The sequence below is a fragment of the Eurytemora carolleeae genome, unplaced genomic scaffold, assembly GCF_000591075.1.
Source record: "Eurytemora carolleeae unplaced genomic scaffold, Eaff_2.0 scaffold1341, whole genome shotgun sequence".
NCBI classification, from domain to species: domain Eukaryota; kingdom Metazoa; phylum Arthropoda; class Copepoda; order Calanoida; family Temoridae; genus Eurytemora; species Eurytemora carolleeae.
This window is the reverse complement of record NW_019397336.1, coordinates 55,727-78,453: the sequence shown is the minus strand read 5'-3', so window position 1 is coordinate 78,453 and position 22,727 is coordinate 55,727. Positions and strand designations below refer to the sequence as shown.

The window sequence follows — 22,727 nt, the reverse complement described above, 5'->3', positions numbered from 1 at the left end:
ATAACCAGAAAACCAGAAAAGGAAGACGACATTAAAGCAATCTGAAGTGCATTTGAGGTTGTTAAAAAACAAATACGGAGAAAGGTTAGAGTATAGAATGTTGATGGACAGTTTGTACAGAGCCCGAAATTTAAAAGAGTATTGCGGGACAAAACTCCCGAGTTTCCTTTTTGGGGTCTTAACATTTGTGTAGATTTTGATTTAAGAGATTCGAAAAAAATTGAGAATATAAACAAGCTGAATAGAATAATATTTCACAACAAAAATATTGATATCCACAAAACTGCCTAACCCCATTCATGAAACCCGGGTTTTAAAACTGGTTTCCAGAACAATACACTGTCTTATGTTTTGGGCTCAGCTTTAACTTTAACTTTTTAACTTTATAAATTTATAAATTTAACACTTAACTCCATCACAGCTAACTAAATCAATAATCACAGCATCATTAAAAATCATATTTTCACTGATAAACGAAATTTTTTCTGAAATTTGTAGATAGGATTTACTTAATCTACATATTCACCAACTCTTTTAAGCTACAATTTTCTTGGATTTGCTTGCACAAACATTTCAATGATTTTCTCAGTAGTGAGCCATAAGTGCATAATCGTTAGGTCTGCTCTCCGTCATAATACATCTTGTGTAATGAAGTATTCTCTTTAGAAGGCTAAATCTTCTCTTTCCTTCATTCGATGTTATTGTCATCATTGCATAAAGGGGAACTTGAAATTACGCTTATTATCTCTTTATGAAAATAAAGGAATTGAGACTTTGCCACAACTATGTTTTGTTTAAAAAATGCGATTTAGCGGTTGAACAAATTGTAAATTTCTTCTTAATTTCTTAATCTGAACTGCGTAGAGTCTAGGCTAGATCTCAACCGCTGGTTCAACCGCTCCCGCTGAGTTTTTTTCTCCAAAGTATATATCATTCTTTTTTTTTATTAATTTCTTCCTCTTGAGTTAAATTTTATATTATGTAGCTGAAAAACAAAAATGGACAAGATTTGAAAACAGTGTAATCTAAGATTTTTTGTGTACTTTGAGTATTGATATGTGTTTATGTTTAGATATCTACGAGAAGTATTTCACAACAGTTTACCACATGAAAGTACATTGAGGAAGTGGTGTGCGAATTTAGATGCCTCCCCAGGATTTACAGAGCAAGTGTTCATCTACTTAAAATCTAAGGAAGGAAGAATGTCTTTAACTATGTTTTGACAAATTTGTTGTTGTTACATCTTGCTTAAAATTACAGTTTTAGCTAGAAAACGTTAATTATAAGTTTAAAAAATAAAATTGGAACTAATTAGTATAGTTACAACAAAAAACAAAACAAACATTCTCCCGAATCAAGGTTGATAGTGGAGAGGAAGTGATTGTGAACCTTCTCTCTGACGAGATGAGTATAATGAAGCATCTACAGTTCTTTGGGAATAAGTTTGTTGGTTTTGTGGATTTGGGAGAAGAGGAGGATACCAGTGAATTAGCAGCAGAATGTCTGACATTTATGGCTGTAGCTATAAATAACAGCTGGAAAATTCCACTTGGATATTTTCTAATAAAAGGATTAACTGCTGATCAACGTGTTAACCTAGTAACTGACTGTCTGAAAAAGCTTCATGACTGTGGGGTCAAAGTAACATCTATGACCTGTGATGGTCCAAGAGTAAACCTATCCATGCTAAAGAAACTAGGCGCAGATTTGAACCCAGACTCAATCAACTCTCAGATTCAGATTCGGGGAGCAGATAAACCAATTCATGTCCTGTTGGATAACTGCCATATGCTTAAGAATTGTAGAAATGCCTGGGAAGCGTATGATGGTGAATTTGTTGATGGTGATGGAGGTGTAATTTCCTGGAAATATATCATATTACTTTATGAATTTCAAACAAACTACACATTTCATGCCGGAAATAGGCTGAGGAGAGATCATGTTTACTTTCACAACCAATTAATGAAGGTTTCATTTGCTGCTCAGACATTCAGCAGAAGTGTGGCCAACGCGATAGACCATTGCAGAGAAAATCTCAAACTACCGGAGTTCAAAGATAGTGGTCCGACATCAAAAATTTTAAGAAAGTTTGATGAACTTTTTGATCTTTGCAACAGTTCTTCTAAGTTTGGAAAATGGTCAAAGGCTCCATTAACTAACCTTAACACTGGATACTGGAAGGATGTTTTCGAGTGTGGAAAATCATACATCCTTGGTCTGCATCTTGCAACAGGTAAACAAAATTAAGAAACTAAAAAATGGAATATATGGTAGAAATACAATTTTGATGTTGATCAATTGTGAATTTCAGGAACAAGACTTGTGGATTCTGGACGAAAAACCGGATTTCTTGGGTTTTTACTCAACATGAAGGCATTGTCAGGAGTGTTTGACAGTTATTTTAAAAATGGTCCCTTGGATTACTTGCTTACTTTTAAACTTTCTCAGGTAACTCAACAGATGTGAATTCCTTGCTTCTTAACCCTATTCCAATTGGAGTATTTATTTCAAATAAAGATGGTGGGAGTTTTAAGTTAGAACGAAAAAACCACAAGGAAGGAGGGGTGGAAACACCCGCTTCCGCTCCATGGTAATAGGGTTAATCAATTGTTTTTGCAAATTAGGAAAATCATTGATATCTCCAAAGAAATGTAACATTAACAAAGATCAATTCCAAGATGTAAAAAATACTTTTAGAAAGAATAGTTTAAAAAGACGAATGTAAAGTGCCCTGAATTCTATTTATTAAAAATGTTTGGATTTAGTTTATTTTTGCAGGATCATCTGGAAGGATTCTTTGCTCGTGTAAGAGCAAGATTAGGATGCAACACTAATCCTACAGTTGTTCAGTTTACAGCTGCCTACAAGCGGCTAGTTCTTGGTGGAAGTGGGAAGAATTTCAGTTTAGCAGCAAATATCCTAGCTCAGGACAATACTGAATGTCTGGATATATTCACCACGGTGAAAAACAGCATGGATTATATGGACACTCAGTATGAACTGGATAAAGATGTGGAGTTGATGGATGAGTTTGAATCTTTGGATCCAGTTCTAAACGAATTTCAAACCAGTTGTGTGAAATACATTTCTGCCAGTGGCGTACATAGGGGGGGCAGTAGTCCTCTTGCCCCCCCCTGGAAAATACAAAATTAAAAGGAAACAAATTTAAAAAGTAACACCTGACAATGACAAAGACTTAGGATTTGTCTAAATTCACTGTTAACACAAACTTTAAGATACTTTAAACTAAAACTTTTGCAAAAACAAAACATCGACATATTAGATGCTTATAACATGATGGAAGATGTAATAAAGGTATTCTATTTTCTATTTTTCTATTTTTTCTTACAGTCAATTTATAAAGGAATTGAGTCTTTGGCATAAACTCAAATATGTAAACCTTTGGAATCTGATGTTGTAAACCTTTGATATTTCAAATTCAGAATATTTGATTTAACAGAATTCATAGTTTGAAATATCTAAGGTCTACAACCATAGATAAAGATAGATTGCTCATAAGACGACATTTTTCATCTTGAAAGATATAAATATACAGAGATATTTTAAAGATATTCCTATTATATAGATATACATAGATATTAACTAGGTCGGTTGTGAACATTGGCTGTTGTTATGTCATTGAGTACTTGTGGTGTACATGCGTTATGTAGAGAGAAATTTAAGTTAGTTTAGTCCTTCTCANTATACGCGAGTCTGCTGCGATCACGTCTACAGGATTCACGTCTGTTTGCTGTTCCGTGAACCAACGCGTGAACCAAAGCTTCACTTCTGCCTCCATTATGCCTGGTGGGGCAGGATCCGATGAACTCATTCTAAACAACAAAGCAAATTACACATAGTAAACATAAACATTTTTCGCGCTGTCAAATTTGTCTCTACTAACACTGGAAAATAACCCCTTACTCTGCCCCGTCGGAGTCATACTGTGTTTTTATCTAACGGTCAGAATGGGAGTATAAGTAATTGACATTTTACCTTTGTTCCACTTAGAACATGCACAATGAACGGGAAATTGTGAAAATCACTCTGGAAAAATAAAAAACAATTAAATTTATAAATCCCAAGACCGCGTACGGTTCTCTGACAGAATATTCTTTAGTCGTCTTTGTGTAGCGGTTAGTGGTGAACCGATATGCAAAAGCGGCTAGGTCCATAATCAAAACAATCTGGCTAAATGGACTTATTTGAAAGGCGTACTCGAAAATTTTGGCATGTCACCATATAAACTTAATAGAAACTCACATATAAAGAACTCAATAAAGGCAACTTTACAAAGAGAAACTCAATATAACAAGCCAGATGGAATCGATTAAAGCACTAACTTTGCACAGACATTTATTTTACATTATTATTAAAATACAAACTGAGGATCAACCGAAGTTAATCCTGGAATCATAGATGGAGCTAATTCTCCTCTCGGAGCTACTGGAGCTGTGATCGACCACTCTCTTCACATCCTTCATCAAGACTAACCCTTTTCTCGGGGACAAAATGGACGTTCAGATTGCTTTCTCTTCCGACGAAAGCACCGTTATCCGTGTTCCCCCGATAAAGATTCCCAGGATTTGAATCTTGCTGCCCTGGAAATTTCCTCTGGCCGTTGATACCAGCTCCAGTAGTAACGGGTTAAATACAATCAATATTATTTGTTTGTCCAGTTCTCAACTCATGATAAAACTTAGCTTGGGTTGAATGAACTAGCTGGATGGGTTTACATTACACTGAAAATATATTTGACATTATAAACAAAAATTGTAGTAAAATAAAAAAGAATAAAATGACCAGAAGGAATGAATGAACAATAAAAAACAAATATTTTTTTTAGCTTGTTTGGAAAGCTGTTAACACTTAACAAGCGTTGGTTTTGGGGTAGAAATTTTGCCACAAACTCATATTTTCTTTGTAACCAGATGATGTACATATATCTATTTGACCAAGTTAGAGAAATCATAGTTTAAAATATCAAAGTCTACGGCATTGGGTTAAAAAAATGTATTGTAAACCCGTTGCGTGTACATGTTTAGTACTGCACATAAATATTTAGTAGAGAACACAGACCTAAATATAATCCATCCAGGGTTCAGTAGTCTATTAGAACCTCAAAAAAATAGAGCCACGCTCATACCTAGTGTAGGATACGAGCAAGCAAAGCTGGAAAACCCATTAAAAAAGGAAGGCAGAGCGGAGCAGCTGCTCCAAGCTGCTCCATGTAGAAGCAGAGAGGTGGTAACGGTTTCCGGGACACGGAGAATAACAGATTCACCATGTTTAAAACCCTGATAGGGTTATTATTGATGAAGAGGTTGGAAAGACTGGTTGTCTGCCATCAAAAGGTGGAGAGATCCCTAAAGTGTTCCATCTAATCATATTTAATTATTCAGTATCGTTGGAGGATTTGCCATTCTCTGTTGTGCGCAAATGCCCCTCAAAACCGAGAGATGGGGACCGAATTTTGTAGATCCAGAAAAATAATTAAGATAGTATTTATTTAGGGTTAGGTTAGGTTAAGACACTTTCTGGTCTGAGCGCTGCGGCTAGGACAGGTCAGGGGGTCGAGCGCTGCAGCCACGGGTTAGGTTAAGTTATGACATTTTCTGGGCCGAGCGCTCCGGCTAGGACAGGCTAGGGGGTCGAGCACTGCAGCCACAGGTTAGGTTAAGTTATGACACTTTCTGGGCAGAGCGCTACGGCTAGGCCAGGCTAGGGGGCCAAGCGCTGCAGCCACAGGATAGGTTAAGTTATGACACTTTCTGTGCCAAGCGCTCCGGCTAGGGGGCCGAGCGCTGCAGCCACAGGTAAGGTTAAGTTATGACACTTTCTGGGCCGAGCGCTCCGGCTAGGACAGGTTAGGGGGCCGAGCGCTGCGGCCACATGTCTTACATTTAAGACCCCACCAGCTGCCAGTCTCTACGCAGGCATCCCACAGATATTATTTTTCTGGATCTACAAAATTCAATCCCCCTTTCTCCGCCCCGGTTACTCCACGGGGCACTCGCGAACAACAGTATATGGCAAATGCCTATCGTTTGCTATTTATAACGTGTAAATATAGTTTTTGCAGTGTGCATAATCGTGTCAGTATTCAAGCAGTTTAGCTAATTTATTAAGCTTAATAATGATTAAAAACTTCGAGTTTGTTGGCGGTAAGAATTCAGTACTTCTTACCCGTATCTCGAAGGTTTTACCTCTCTTTATAGATTCTTGATAAAATACTTTCCGAAACATTATCGTTATGGATTCAGACAAAGTTTTAAATCTATCTATTGTTTTCTTTCAAAATGAAAGGTATTTAATAAAATAATTACATTAGGTATTATGTATATTGTATAAGCTAAATATTAGACCGGAAATTGCTAGATTTGTAAAGAAAATGAGATTACATGTTTAAAGGAAGAATGGGGTTAAAACATTTCTTAACTTTTGATAAATGGTTGTAATCTCTGCTTAAACTTAAAATGCTAAGTTTCTTTTAAAATACTGTTTTATAAAACCATAGAACCAGAACCAGAACCAGAACCAGAACCAGAACCAGAACCAGAACCAGAACCAGATCCAGAACCAGAACTAGAACCAGAACCAGAACCAGAACCAGAACCAGAACCAGAACCAGAACTAGAACCAGAACCAGAACCAAAACCACAACCAGAACCAGTTTAATCCTTAAAAAGCGGAATAGTGGAAAACTCCCCTATTTCAATTTAAAAAGAGAAAATAGAAGGATATTCTTTTAGTTAACTGATGCGCCAAACGCCAAAGAAATTTTTATAATTTTTTTTTCAACTGGAGAAATTTGATTAAAGATGGTCTACAATCATGATTATGTTTATAGAATCAAGTGAGGGGGGGGGCGAGAGGATGACGAAATATGTTAGAGGGGGGGGGGAATCGGGTACCCCCCTAGTTGCGCCACTGCCCATTTGAGGGAGACATTAATAAGTTTCGTGATATCTAATCCGCGTCTTTCCATTTTGGTGATTCTGGCCATATGTATAAACTCCATACGGGCCTATAACCTCCATATGTATAAACTCCATACGGGGCTATAACCTCCACATGTATAAACTCCATACGGCACCATAACCTCCACATGTATAAACTCCATACGCACTATAACCTCCATATGTATAAACTCCATACAGGGCTATAACCTCCATGTGTATAAACTCCATACGGGGCCATAACCTCCATATTTATAAACTCCATACGGGGCTATAACCTCCACATGTATAAACTCCATACGGCACTATAACCTCCACATGTATAAACTCCATACGGCACTATAACCTCCACATGTATAAACTCCATACGGGGCTATAACCTACACATGTATAAACTCCATACGGAGCTATAACCTCTACATGTATAAATTCCATACGGGGCTATAACCTTCATATGTATAAACTCCATACGGGGATATAACATCCACATGTATAAACTCCATATGGGGCTATAACCTCCATATGTAAAAACTCCATACGGGGCTTTAACCTCCACATGTATAAACTTCATACGGGGCTATAACCTCCATATGTATAAACACCATATGGGGCTATAACCTCCATATGTAAAAACTCCATACGGGGCTTTAACCTCCACATGTATAAACTTCATACGGGGCTATAACCTCCATATGTATAAACTCCATACGGAGCTATAACCTCCACATGTATAAACTCCATATTGGGCTATAACCTCCATATGTATAAACTCCATACGGCACTATAACCTCCACATGTATAAACTCCATACGCACTATAACCTCCATATGTATAAACTCCATATAGGGCTATAACCTCCATGTGTATAAACTCCATACGGGGCCATAACCTCCATATTTATAAACTCCATACGGGGCTATAACCTCCACATGTATAAACTCCATACGGAGCTATAACCTCTACATGTATAAGCTCCATACGGGGCTATAACCTCCATATGTATAAACTCCATACGGGGCTATAACCTCCACATGTATAAACTCCATACGGGGCTATAACCTCCACATATATAAACTCCATACGGCACTATAACCTCCACATGTATAAACTCCATACGGGGATATGACCTCCACATGTATAAACTCCATGTGGCACTATAACCTCCACATGTAAAACCTTCATACGGCACTATAACCTCCACATGTATAACCTCCATACGGGGCTATAACTTCCACATGTATAAACTCCATACGGGGCTATAACCTCCACATGTATAAACTCCATACGGGGCTATAACCTCCACATGTATAAACTCCATACGGGGCTATAACCTCCACATGTATAAACTCCATGCGGGGCTATAACCTCCACATGTGTAAACTCCATACGGCACTATAACCTTCACATGTATAACCTCCATACGGCACTATAACCTCCACATGTATAACCTTCATACGGCATTATAACCTCCACATGTATAAACTCCATACGGGGCTATAACCTCCACATGTATAACCTCCATACGGCACTATAACCTCCACATGTATAACCTCCATACGGCACTATAACCTCCACATGTATAAACTCCATACGGGGCAATCTTTAACATTTTTGTGTTTTGAAAAATGCTTTCAAAATTTCACGTAGAATTTCAAGAAGAATAAGTTTTGCCAATGTAAATGTTTTAAGAAACATTTCACACCCCTTTGGATTAATATTTTCTGATAAAATATTAGAATTTTCTGAAATAGAAACTTGAATTTGCATAATTATCACATCACCTTGTATACATCAATTAGCTAACTTTCATCAAATAAACTTTAAAAAACAACAACGCGGAAGCAATGATATTCCTCCATAGTGCTCTTAAAGAGAATTCGTAAAAAAATCCTTTTTTCATTTTCTTTTTGTTAACATTAAGTTTTGCAGGAGTTTCTCAAAAATATAACTTTTTTGGATGAGAGTAAAACAAAAATAAATTATGCATTTGTTTGGGGGGGGGGGGGTGTATGCAAAAGAATTGAGTCTTTGCCATATACTCTGATTTTGTAATCCCTATATCATTGCAACTTATTGTCTTGACCATTAAATACTTCAAACTAAGAATTCTGTTAGATGAAATAATATAAATAAAAGGTTTACACTATCAGGCTGCAAAGATATAGGGATTAGAAAACTTGAGTTTGTGGCAAAGACGTAATGCATTGAATTGATATTTCTCAACTACGTTAACTATTCTCTATTTTGGGATGGACCTCAGGGAAATGATGAGAAAGGAAAATAATATTTTAGACTTGTAATATTTTATTTAAATAAAAGAGTTATAAACTTAATAGTCCTTGATTTATATTCAACGTCGCCTAGATCGTAACTTGCCACGCAGGACTTTGTTCCTTGAATTTATCTACGACTTTTAGATTGAAATGGATCGTGCCTTGGTTCAGTTTTATAAAAATAATTCTATAATGGAAGGACCTATAAGGTTAAGACTTATCTTGATGAAACACTAATAAGAACTTAGAAATAAAAGGGCTTGGTGAAATTTTCTAAGTTAAAAATACTTGTAAAACTTTTTCTTGAAATATTATAAAATTTTCCAAGTCTTATTAGCCGTAAGAAATGATAATAATTCTAAATTGGAAGAGGTTATGAAGTTAAAACTTATATTTATGAAACACTAATATAACTTAGATATAAAAAGATTAGTGAAAGTGAACTTAGAAATAAAAGGGCTTAATGAATTTTGTAAAATTTTCACTTTGAAATGTTGTAAAATTTCTAGGTCAAAAAATGAAAGAAAGGGAGAAGTGAAAATATGGATTTATTTTGTAAGACAATTCAGAATATTCGTATGAAAAAAAAAATACTTTTCACAAGTTGAAAATCACAAAGTGGTCTCAAAATACAACACTTAAAAAATATAGAGTTTCATTAAAAATAAAATTAGAATACAAGTTATAATGTTGACCTTAGAATAATATTATGTTTATAAGAGCTTACTCATTGTTAAAGATACTGGCGAAGATGGTTCTTCTACGGATGCGAAACTTTGACTCATGAAGACCAGTTCTCCAGGGGAAGTATTTTAAAATATTGCGAAATAAACTTCTTCGATGAGGGGTGTTCCACGATATTATATGCAATATCATAATTTCCGGGGTATGATGATATTCAATCCCCCCCCTTCCAGAGATTCGAGGGGAGTCTGATATTTGATTGCTTAATTAACTCATTAGCTCCCCTTTTCCATCTCTTATCTACAGGGGGATCAAAACCATTATTCCATGTTGTGAAAATAAAAACCATCTACGTTACAAAGATTAATTTAACAATTAAGGAAGGGTTTTAGCATTTTAACTGTGTTGAACAAAAATTTTCAAAATAATTTAAATTTTCAATTTTACAAATATCTTTTTAGAGCTTACAGTTTTAAACAAATATTTGTACGTTGAAATACTGTATATTTGGTGATAGTATGTTATTATGCTCCTTTACTTGGAAAAGATCTTTCCATATGAATATCTGGACTCTGACCAATCTGACCCGTTCTATTAGACAATGATAAAGAAATATAGAAAAATTTGGTAAACCTATCGATAGTGGATCGATACAGTAATTCCTTTGGAAAATGAAAATTGAGGACATGAGTATTAATTTTTAATGCAGAAAAGTCAAAACGTCAGGAGAAAACTAGTGCCGTTATTAAAAACTGTATAAATCAGTTTTGTTTAAATCAATGTACTACCATGAGAACCCATGTTACTCAATTCATAGTTACTCCCGCCAACCAAGCTAAAACCATTTTTGTGGTTCTCCCAAGTTCCCAATCAAAATGTGAGGCAAATCGGTCCAGGGGTTCATGAGTTATGATCGGACATCCAAACAAACAAACAAAGATAACAATTAAATATATAGAGAAACTGTCCAGTGTACATTGTGTACAAAATGTCCCAATAAACATGGGAGTTAAATGACGACTTCTATATCGTCTTTATTCCATGCTAGATTATTTCGTAAGCACAATTTTGTAGTATCAAAATTTAACTAAATTAGTCTTGAGATTAGCGAAAAGAGAGGATTAAGCTTTGATTTCGATATCCAACATTCTAAAGTTTTCAGCTCAGATTCCAGTTTATTCAAAATTAGCAAAACTGTTTAAAGGAAATGAGTTTTTGTCACAAACTCTATTTTTCTTATCCCTATATCTTTGCATTTTAATGCCGGAGACCTTAGATATTTCAAGCTATGACTCATTTTAGATCAAATAATGATAGTTTGAAATATCAAAGGCTTTAACCATCAGGTTGCAAAGATAAAGCGATTGTAAAATCAGAATTTGTGGCAAAAACTCAGTTCCTTTCCGTCATTTTTAAAGATACAAAGAAGGTAGACGGCATTTCAAAAACCTCAAAAGATTTTGATTTTTTTATATGCATTTCATGTCATTTATCAATTATCATAAATCAAAGACGATATTCATGCCCATGTTTTTTTGGAACACCCTGTACAGAAAATTATAATAATAAGAATTAAACTGCATACAGGATAGGGACAACACACTATTACAATCTATTAGTGGGGAAATAAATGGTTTCGTTAAAGAATTTTTTCTTTCCAACTGAATGCTGGGATTTCAACAAAAAGTGACATTTTATTAAAACATGCAGATTAAATAAATTCACAGAAACAGTTTGCATCAAACACCGTTGAACCATTTTCAAATCTTTTATCAAACTTTTAAAATGAGAAAATACATTTAAACATTGCTTTAATTTTCAATCGTTATTTTTAAAAAGGAATTGAGCCTTTTCCACAAACTCAAATTAGCTAGTCCCTATATTTTGCAACCTAATGGTGTAAACCTTTGATACTTCAAACTTAGATTACTTGATCTAAGCGAATTCATAGCTTAAATCATCTAAGTTGTATAACATTGGATTGCAAAGATATAGGGTTTTTGAAAATCAGAGTTTGTGGTAAAGAAAATTCCTTTACAAAGAATTCCACTTGAATTGATGATTCAAAAAATGTTCTGCTTATTTTTAACCCTGAAAATACTTCAGAAGATTTTTACAAATTTGCTTTAAAAAGAAAACCAAATTCTTAAATATGCTGAGCCGAAAACTTTAGAATGGTGGATATCGAGATTAATGCTTGTTCTCCTCTTTTTCTTAATATCCAGATTAATTAACCGATCGGGATTAAGAATATTGCATTCTAAAGTTTTCAGAGCTGGTTTCATATTCTGTATTTTACTATTTAATGATTGACCAGAGCTGAAAACTTTAGAATGAGATATCCTTAATCACAATCTCTTAATCTGATTATCCAATGTACACACTATTGATTTTCTTCTTAATCCTTTTTTGGATATTTCTATACTGTATAAAACTTACGTTTGATAACAATTACAGATACAATGCTACATATCGATTGAACTAATATCTGATTGAATAAAAGTCAGCTGTTCATAGGCCGGCTTTTAGAGCATTTAAACAAATATAAATTTAATCATGTTAATATGAAATTATTAAAAAACATTGTCAGTTTGAACATTAGTTTTATTAATCCAAAACTTACGTTTGTTCAATCAATGTTTAGTTCAATTGATATGACACCCATGGATATAAAAGATGGAAATATCATAGTTAAGGTTTGATGTTATTTTTCCTTGGGGTGTTATGCAGGACGTTAGACATTGGACCCTGAAACTTACAATTTGTCTTTGGTTTTCGTAAAGTTAATAGATGTTAAAGGAGTATAGAAAAACATTGTAAGTCTTTAAAAGTTTAAGTTTTAGCCTCCTTCTTTGTATTATAAAAATTGAATTGGAGATACTAAACAACCTTGCTGATATTTAATATTTTGAATTTTAAACAAATTTCTCAATATCTTGGTCAATTCTTAAGGTACAAAAACGGCGACCACATTTTGGAATTCTGAAAACAAGGCGCCTTTGATGCTACCAAGAGGAAAATGCTGTGTTCACAAGATTTTAGCTACAGTATCTCACTTCTGCTTACTCCAGGGCCCACTATCTACCAAAGTTCTTCTCTAATTTGGACCCTGGAATCCACTTCAAACTTTTTTAAAAGTACAGATTATTTTTATAGAATGAACAATGGCCAGAATAAAAATTTGTTATAGTAAAATCTAAAATTTGCTATGCAGAGGTTTTAGAAATTTCCTAAAAATATCTAGGGTCCACTCAGATATAACAGCTGCGTAGCCCACCGACAAAGTTACATGTACACTAGCCCAGAATAGTATAGATCGGTAGATAGAAGCATACATATAAGCGGGCTGTGATGACACCAGCAACACCAGTTTTTCAAAAGTTAAAGAGTGCATCTTAACATGACACGCTGATTGGTGAAATTTTTAACTTCTTTCTTGGATATCGAATAAATTTTAAAATAATCTTGGTTTTAGTAAACCAGGAGTTTAAGCATTAATCTTGATATCCACCATTCTAATGTTTTCAGCTCATTTTGATACTTTTCCGTTATATCTTATTCGCTTTATAAAGTTTATCTAACAGCTTAAAAAAATTAGAAATTGAAATGGATAGTCTAAGGAAGACACTGTATTACTGTACTCTACTGCATATAATTTGTGAACATTTACATGAAATGAACACTTTTAACTCCCTTTCAGACTAAAAGGTTATGACGGAGGGCTCCTTGAACTAATTCGAAGAAAAATGCATTTGCCCATTAAAAGTTCTTAAACTTTTCTTTAACTGCCTAATATATATTTAATACTTATAGTTATAATTATAATTAAGATGAATAACAAATTGACCATGAAATTAAAAACAAAATTCAAAACTTTTGTGCTGTAAATCTCAATCTCCATCTTATGCAGACTTACAGATTAATTTATTTCCTTTTCGATTTCCCATGTTGATCATGTCCTGCATTGATAATTTTGATGTAGTAATCAAGCACTAATCCTCAAATTAAATAGAAACCCCTTTAGAAATTGACATCAAGCGTTCAAGCCAAAGAGAATATAATATATATTAGAGTGGAATTTACTAGAAAAAAGTGTAAAACGGCCATTTTGTTGTACTGTTTCCATACTGCAGGTGTACTTCACATATTTGCGCTATATAACCTTTTGGGCACTGGAACATCATTTTATAGAAAATCTAAAATTAATATTAAAAGAAAACCAAATTATGAAATAGGCTGGTTTCATAATTGACCAATGATCATTTCATATAGACTCTATGCCTTCCACTTTACAAACGATGATTTTACGTTATAACTATAAATCAAATGATGTTTTTTATTTACCTAATTCATTTCATAAAGTTAACTTAAAAAAAATCGAAATTGAAATGAATAGTCCAGGCCCCAGGGAACATACTCTATTAATGTACTCTACTGCATATAATTTGTGAACATTTACACGATTTGTACACTTTGAACTCCCTTTCAGCCTGAAAGGGACTGACACAATTCATACCGAGGGATTCTAAATTCCACTCTAATATATATTCTATTCTTTTTGTGTCCTGCATTGATAATTTTGATGTAGTAATCAAGCACTAATCCTCAAATTAAATAGAAACCCCTTTGGAAATCGACATCAAGTGTTGAAGCGTTGGTTGATCTTTAACAACTTTTGAATCGAGAAAAAGATTGAAAAACAACAAATCCTCTTAAATTAAAAATTAAAATCCGCCAATTTTCTCAGAAAATATTAGAATCTGGTTCCTTCTTGTAAAATTTATTCAAGCTGATGTTTACATAAAAACTCAAGATCTAGATAAAATTAGTGAGTTGTTTCTACCCCGAAAGGTAAATTCATTTGATCAACAGTTAATCAAAATTCTTTAATTATTGTTAGTCTTTTATTTAATTTATTTAGGTTTATCTATTCTTTAATTATTGTTAATATATTATTTAATTGAGGTTTATCTATTCTTTAATTATTGCTAATCAATTATTTAATTGAGGTTTATCTATTCTTTAATTATTGTTAATCTATTATTTAATTGAGGTTTATCTATTCTTTAATTATTGTTAATCTATTCTTTAATTAGCAGTGAATCTATTCTTCAATTATTGTTAAAATTTTACTTAATTATTGTTAAAATATTACTTAGTTTTTAATAATATACATTCTTTAATCAATGAAAAACTTTTCTTTAATTAAGATGAATGAATTCTTTGATTAAGGTTTATTTATTCTTTAATGAAGTTAAAGGGAGTGACCGGCAATGTATGTCAGCTAAATTGAGAATGTAGTAATGTGGAGACATTTTTTAGGATTTATTTGAAACATATAAAACGCTTTAATCTATATATAAATTTGGCTTGTCTGTCTGTTTGTCTGTCTGTTTGTATCCAATAAACGTCAAAACGGCTGAACCGATCGGGCCCAAATTTTTTGTGGGACATCTAGGGACCCCAGGGAAGGTTTATGAATGATTGAAATTTTAAATATTTGTCTCCATCAAAATTCGATCTTCATTAAATTTGTAAAAATTTTGAAAATCCACGAAATTTTTTGTGAAAATCCGCGAATTATTTTTGTTTTGTTTTACGATGTACACAAAGAGAACATGTTCACTATTAATTTAGAAGATGGGCGCGAAGCGCCCTCTAAGGCTAGTAATATATAATTACTGAAATTGAGCGCAAAGTCGACTTTCAAAATCATTCATTTGGGTAGTTACTTTTTGAGAATCGATTTTTAAAAAATTGTTAAATAACGACGACAAAATGTCACAAAAATTCTACGGTAAACTAATAAGTTGTTAAGGAAAAGGTTGAGAAAATAAAAATTAATCTTATCATTGAAATTAAGTAATCTTATTCAGTTATAAGTTTCTGTAATCTCTCATTGTTCACAATCATTTTCTGCAGATTTTCTGGAATTTTTATTGAAAAGACGACATTTGAAGAATTTGTAGAAATCTGCAAACAAATTCGTAAGAATAAGAAAATCAATATAATGATGAAAACGAATTAATTTGTTCTAACATTGATTTATCGATAAATTTCTATTGAGAACTTTGTTCCTAAACATCTAATTAGTTTATTGTAGAATTTGGATACATTTTTCTTATTTAATAATTTAAAAAAAATCGATTCTCAAAACGTAACCACACAAATGGATGATTTTGAACGACGACTTTGCGCTAAAACTCAGTAATTATACATCATTAAAACGTTTTATATGTCTCAAATAAATCCTAAAACATTTCTCCACAATACTACATTCTTAGTTTAACTAACATACATTGCCGGCCTCTATCTTTAAATCTACTCGTTAAATAAGGTTTATCTATGTCTAAATCAATTTAATTTTTAATTGAGTTTGATCTTTTCTTTTCTTAAAGTTTATTTTATAGAGGACGTGAGTCAGACTCTAATAAAAACGCATAAATAACTTCCAGTATATATATTTCTTATAACTATAATAAGGCTGTTTAATTTTTCCTTCTCCCGTCGGCTCTGGCGTTTCCCTGGAAACTGCAAGGAGGGCGACAATTGTTGGCTGCAGGACCAAAACGTTTGTGGAAATAACACTCAGAGTTTGATGGACCTGGGGTTTGACTACAGCGGTTTGGTGATGGGCTTCTGCGGTCCTGAGCTCTACCTAGGAACCACAGGTCGGGGTCCTCTGTCCAGAAATCCGGGAGCTTGACGGAGACTTTGGCGACGAACTCAGTTGGAGTTTCTTTCATATCGGTCATGATGCTCGGATGTATCACTTAATGTTCAAAGTTCACCAATATAGAGGACGTGAGTCAGACTCTAATAAAAACGCATAAATAACTTCCAGTATATATATTTCTTATAACTTATTACTAAAGGGTTCAGAACTAGAGTCAATATCGATATCACACGTGTAGATCATCTATCAGTACTATGCCCCGTATCCGCTCTATCTCATTCTGTTGAATCTTGTGGAACTTGTTTAACGCGGCCAGGCATCGTGTTCCACAATTTATTCTTTAAGTAATTAAGGTGACCAGTTGCTTAAAGCTACGTTATAATTCCTTAAATTTATTAAGTTCTATTTAATTGAGCCCGATGAACCTTGAAGAAATAAGTTCTAAAACTGGTTCTCTTAATTGCAAACCTGTTCTGAATATAGAACTGGTTTTGGAATTGATCTGGGCCGTTCAACATCCGTATATAGCAGTTTTTACCTTCTTTCGAAGAAATAAGAAAATCAAGAAAATGGAGCCGACAGGAGTAGAAAAACTTATTTTCTACTTTTTCAAGAAATAATAACTTCTTCTTGGAACCAGAAGATGAAAGAAACAATGTTTCTTTGTTGTTTTGATGTAATGTAACTTTAGATTCTAAATAAATATAGTATTTGGTCTGGAGTTAAAGTTCAAATACATATTTGAGATGAATTATTGTGGCTGGTATCGGAGGGTTTCTCCTGATGGTTTGAGGGAGGCTGATCCGCGGTTTGGAGACCGAATCCCGGGGTTATATTTACAGTTTCAACCAACCCACCGGGTTCAAGGTGTTAATATGGCAACAAGTTAACAACATGTTTAAAGCAACAAGATTAAGATATTTAGAGTTTTATTTCTTCTAATTCCGTCAAATTTGGTAGGTTTTTAAAAGTTTAGCTTATTTATAGCATAATAATTTTTGAACCTTATTTTCCGAATATAAAGTAAGTTTCACAACTGTTAAGACTGGTTAGATTAAGGTTCACATAAAACAACGTTGCCCTAATTTTTTTGTAAAATTAAGGTTTGCGTTTTAGCTGCAAAAAAAAAGAATTTCCTTGTAAAGAAACCGAACGCTTCACGCAAATTCTAAATTTCTGATTTTTACATTTTTGAAACCTCCTGGCATATATTTGATTTTTCAAACAATTTTTCTTTTGTGTAAACATCTGGTGGAAAGATAGAGGCAATACAGTGAAACCCTTAGTAACGAATACATCGAAAGAATTCATTAAATGTCGTATTCTTCACTTTCTGATAATGGAATGTTGCAGATATTTAGTTTCTTAATTAAATGATTATATGGAACTCTTTAAAACTGTTCCCGCATATTCATGGCTATTTATTCATTTTCGAAAATACTGAAATTTACGTAATATAGTATAAAACTCATTGAAAAATTGTCAAGACGACATTTGATGAATTCTTCCGATGTATTCGTTATTAAGGGTTTTACTGTAGTAAATTAGAGATTAAAAAGGATGAACAATAAAATATTCTATCAAAAAAAACCCGGATCAATCTCGTATTTTGAGAGATTTAAACTAGGCTCAAATCTTTTGAATTAAAGAAGAATGCATTATTTACCCTTTTTTGATCTTGACATTTCAATGAAAATCTGGTTCCAGTCTCAAGATCTGATGCACTTCTTTGTAATACAAGTTTTAATGTGTTTCTTGGCCCCATCTATGCGGTATATAAAAGTTCTCAGGCTAAACCCAGTAAACTTTATTGCTTTATTTTACGCTTGAACATAAGTTTAGCAGAGCTCTTTAATACAACCAATATGAAGACATTTACAATATATTTGATATACTAAAAAATATACTAAAAAATAGAAAAATTCTCAAAAACAGATTTTTTATTGTGTGTTTACTAGGCTAGCATTAGGTCTATTATGCTAGCAGTAGGTTTAAAATGTTTTCAGTAGTTTTACTAGGCTAGCAGTAGGTTTACTAGGTTTCCAGTAGGTTTTCTACGCTAGTAGGAGGTTTACTATGCTAGCAGTAGACTTACTATGCTAGCAGTAGGTATACTAGGTTTCCGGAAGGTTTACTAGAATAGCAGTAGGTTTACTAGGTTTCCAGTAGGATTACTAGGTTTCCAGTAAGTTTACTAGGTTTCCAGTAGGATTACTAGGTTTCCAGTAGGTTTACTAGGTTTCCAGTAGGTTCAATAGGTTTCCAGTAGGCTTACTTAGCTAGCAGTAGGTTTACTAGGTTTCCAGTAAGTTTACTAGGTTTCCAGAAGGTTTACTAGGTTTTCAGTAGGTTTACTAGGTTTCCAGTAGGTTTACCAGGTTTCCACTAGGCTTACTCAGCTAGCAGTAGGTTTACTAGGTTTCCAGTAGGTTTACTAGGTTTCCAGTAGGTTTACTAGGTTTCCAGTAGATTTACTAGGTTTCCAGTAGGTTTACTAGGTTTCCAATAGGTTTGCAAGACTAGCAGTAGGTTTATAAGGATAGCAGAAAATTTTATATTTTTAGAGTTTTAAAGTTTTAACGTAATCACTGCACACTGCACAGTTGGTTACATTTGCAAACTTTTCATAAACATTTCTACATTCTTTCCTACATTCTATGTTAGATATTTCATTTGTTTTGTTATAATTCCATTCTTGGATTTTTATATTCTACAGTGAGAACCAGACAACTGAGGAGTAGGAAGACGACATTAGAGAAATACTCAATTGTATTTTATGTTGTTACAAAGCTAATAGTTTTGCAAGTAACTTGTTGAATCATTTTTTTTAGTAAAATGGGTCTGTTTACACTACACAATTGTTGTGTCACATGTTCATTTAAATATCTAAATTCATAATGCCATGAATCTAAAAGTCCTTATCCAATTCCAGTGTTTTCTGTTTCTCACTGTATTCTCACAGTTTTTGTCTGATATTCTAGTCTTACTTTTTGTATTCGATTCCCATTTCTAGTTTTTCCACCACACATTTTTACTCACTTACTCAAAAATTCCCAACATTGAACCCATGATTTAAATATTAAGGAAGAAAAAAGTCACAAATATTACCAAAGATAAATAACGAACCTTCCCTGCGCTCTAATATTCAGGGTTACCCACAAAGAATGAGAATTTAATAACGACCAGAAACTCTTTCGATTGAACAATTAAAAGGTTAATTTTGGAATTATTTTAATGTCATATCAACTGATATGGGCAAGTATTGAGAAGTCTGAATAAATTCCGTCACAGATACTGCGACACGCACGCATTTTTTCTTCTCCTTCTGTTCAGTTCACAGTGCTTTGTGTGTAACTCTGTATATTATGACCCAGGATCAAGGAGTATGAAATAGAAGGGAGATACAACCGACGCGGACCGCCCTACCATATGATTATACATGCTTTGCAGACGGTACTCCATTTGTATAAGAAATATTTGTCTGATGTACAATTACCGCGTATACAATAACCTATTCTGAATATTTCTTATACAAATGGAGTACCCGTCTGCAAAGCATGTATAATAATATGGTAGGGCGGGCCAAGTCAGTTGTATCTCCCTTCTATTTCATACTCCTTACCCAGGATAGATTAAGTTGTTTTGCAAGGATCTGATGAAAGTAAAAAGGTTAAGGAGAAGGAAATCCGCCAATACTAACTAGTTTATAGATATATGTACATTGTACAGTTTACGGTGTTCACTAAAAATACATTAGACCAAGGTTGTTTATTATGGTAAGGTATTCTGGATGCGCTGCAATGTACTAAAAATGTCGTGTTCATAGCAATAGACATTAAAAATCCTTGAATGACGTCACTGATATACTTGATTAACGGATTGGAATTTTTTCTCAGTTTGAATACGATTTTTTTCAAATTTCAACTGTTTAAATCTATCTATCTTTGAATGTTATATTTACCACCTAAGTTGAAAGTTTGATGAGCTCTTCAGAATAATTTGTGACGTCATAATAGGATTTTGATTGTCCATTGCTATTGCGACGACATTTTTAGTACATTTAGCGCATCCAGAGTATCAACCTTAATAAACAACCTTGTATTAGACGGATTCATCTCTGGTTTTATCAAGGTTATAAAGCAAGGAAAGTTATTTCAGAGGTGACTTAATGCGTTTATCCTCCTCGGATACTTAACGAACACTAATGCATCTATTCTAGTTTACACATTCCGCACAGAGAGAACTGGATTCGATATGAACGCAGAGTATACGCAACTGCAATTAACATTTCTTGCATTATAACCTTGGTTTTGTAAACTGTAAAATAAGAATAAAAATGTAACATGAAACTTAAGCGCTAGAGAACTGTAAGAAGAAAGATATTCCTTTCATAAACTTGTCTCTCAAGCCTCATCCTCTGTGGGTAACCCTGCATACTATCTTTAGATTAGGCTTTACTCAAATTTTTCTTAGATTATTTTTATTGGCAGACAGAAAGACATTTAGACTTTCAATTCTACATACTTTCATTTTTTATATATACATACATACAGTACACATATTATGCTGATATTACATACTGAGAATTATATAAATATTGTCTACTCTGAACTTAGTTCTTCTTTGAGTAAATACTTAGCTTCAATATACTTTTTATACAGGTCTTATATTTTATAAGTACTTTTCTTATATAAATTATTTTAATGATTTCATATTCTATATGTATTTATTTTAATGGGGGAAAGAGAAAGGCATTTTGTTTAAATGATTTTTTGACACAACTTTTGGGTTTAGAACTATTAAATCAATGTGACAGATAAGTATATAAAACTAATGTATAATTCATGAAGATCTATACAATATACATATTATACATAATGTATTACTTTATACACTTTAGATTTGTCAAGGAATAGCCAAAAAAAGGACTCCACGCATGTTTTAGAACTAAAAAAAAATATATAATACTAATCAAAATCAGGGGCGTGCGAGAGCTTTTGTGCAGTAGGGGGGGGGGGACATTTTACGCTCATCCGCGCGCAAAATTTGTCTTATTGTGCACCCCATAGAAGACGTTGTGGAAATCCATATTTTGAAAAATATATTGAATAGATTTTTATCTTTATCAAAGAAATTTATATCTTTCATACTTAAACTTTGCTTGGGGTTAGAACATATATATTTGAACATAATATTATTATTATATTTTAACTTTTTAAAAGAGGATAAAAACAAGCCGTTTGATGTCCAGTCCCCCCCCCCCACAGTACATCAAAAATAAAGTTAGTTATTTTTACGTGATGTGCCATAATAATGTTTAGGGGTTTTCTTGCTGAATTTTGTGTAAAACATATCAAAATAGGATGAAAAAAACTTGCATTTTAATGTCAAATTTTTGATTTTTCCCCTAAACACATTTAACCATTTCATAAATGTGGCCTATCATTCGTACCCCCCCCCCGGTTGGGCACGTGCACCCAGTGTCCCCCTACACCCTGAATTCAAAATATGTCACATTTTTAAACCTTTTTCCAGAAGGAATCATAAAAGAATCGAATAGGAAGACGACAGTTAGTCTCAAGTTTGATTTTATATTCCATAGAACATAAAATACAGCCGTGTACACAGACGCACACATTTCATTTATTACGTTAATTTTCTAGCCACTATTTACATTTTGACTTGATTAAATACACCTAAAATGCTGAAAAGTCGTCTTCTTATTCCACAGTGTTTTGGGTCCCTGAATATCATTGATATTTTTCTTTTTATCTTGATTTTGTTTTCAAACTTTAATCTTTCTAGATTCCATTAAACGCCTTGAGCTTTTTTCCCTGCCATTCCAGTCTTTGTCACAAACTATAAATTCTATTTAATCAAATAAGATAAATTTGAAATATCAGAGGTTTTAACGATCAGGTTGCAAAGATATAAGAATAATACATTTTGAGTTTGTGGCAAAGTCTCAATTTTGTTCAGAATTTTTGTTATCCTTTCAAGTATACCAAGGATGTAATGCAAGTAAAGTTATTTCAGAAGTGTACGCATCTTTTGTACTGCAGTGTACTGTCTCTGGGCGGTAATGTAAACACAAGACGAATGTTACAGCCTGACATGGGATCATTCTACAGTGAG

The 22,727-nt window shown here is 33.5% G+C and overlaps 1 protein-coding gene across 1 annotated transcript in view; it reads left to right on the top strand.

Moving 5' to 3' along the window:
* Positions 1-17,453: 17,453 nt before the first annotated feature.
* LOC111713597 (zwei Ig domain protein zig-8) overlaps positions 17,454-22,727 on the top strand; it is a gene marked incomplete at its 3' end in the record, with an annotated part of 59,918 nt that continues 54,644 nt past the window's right edge. The window contains 1 exon segment of the mRNA XM_023488479.1: positions 17,454-17,548.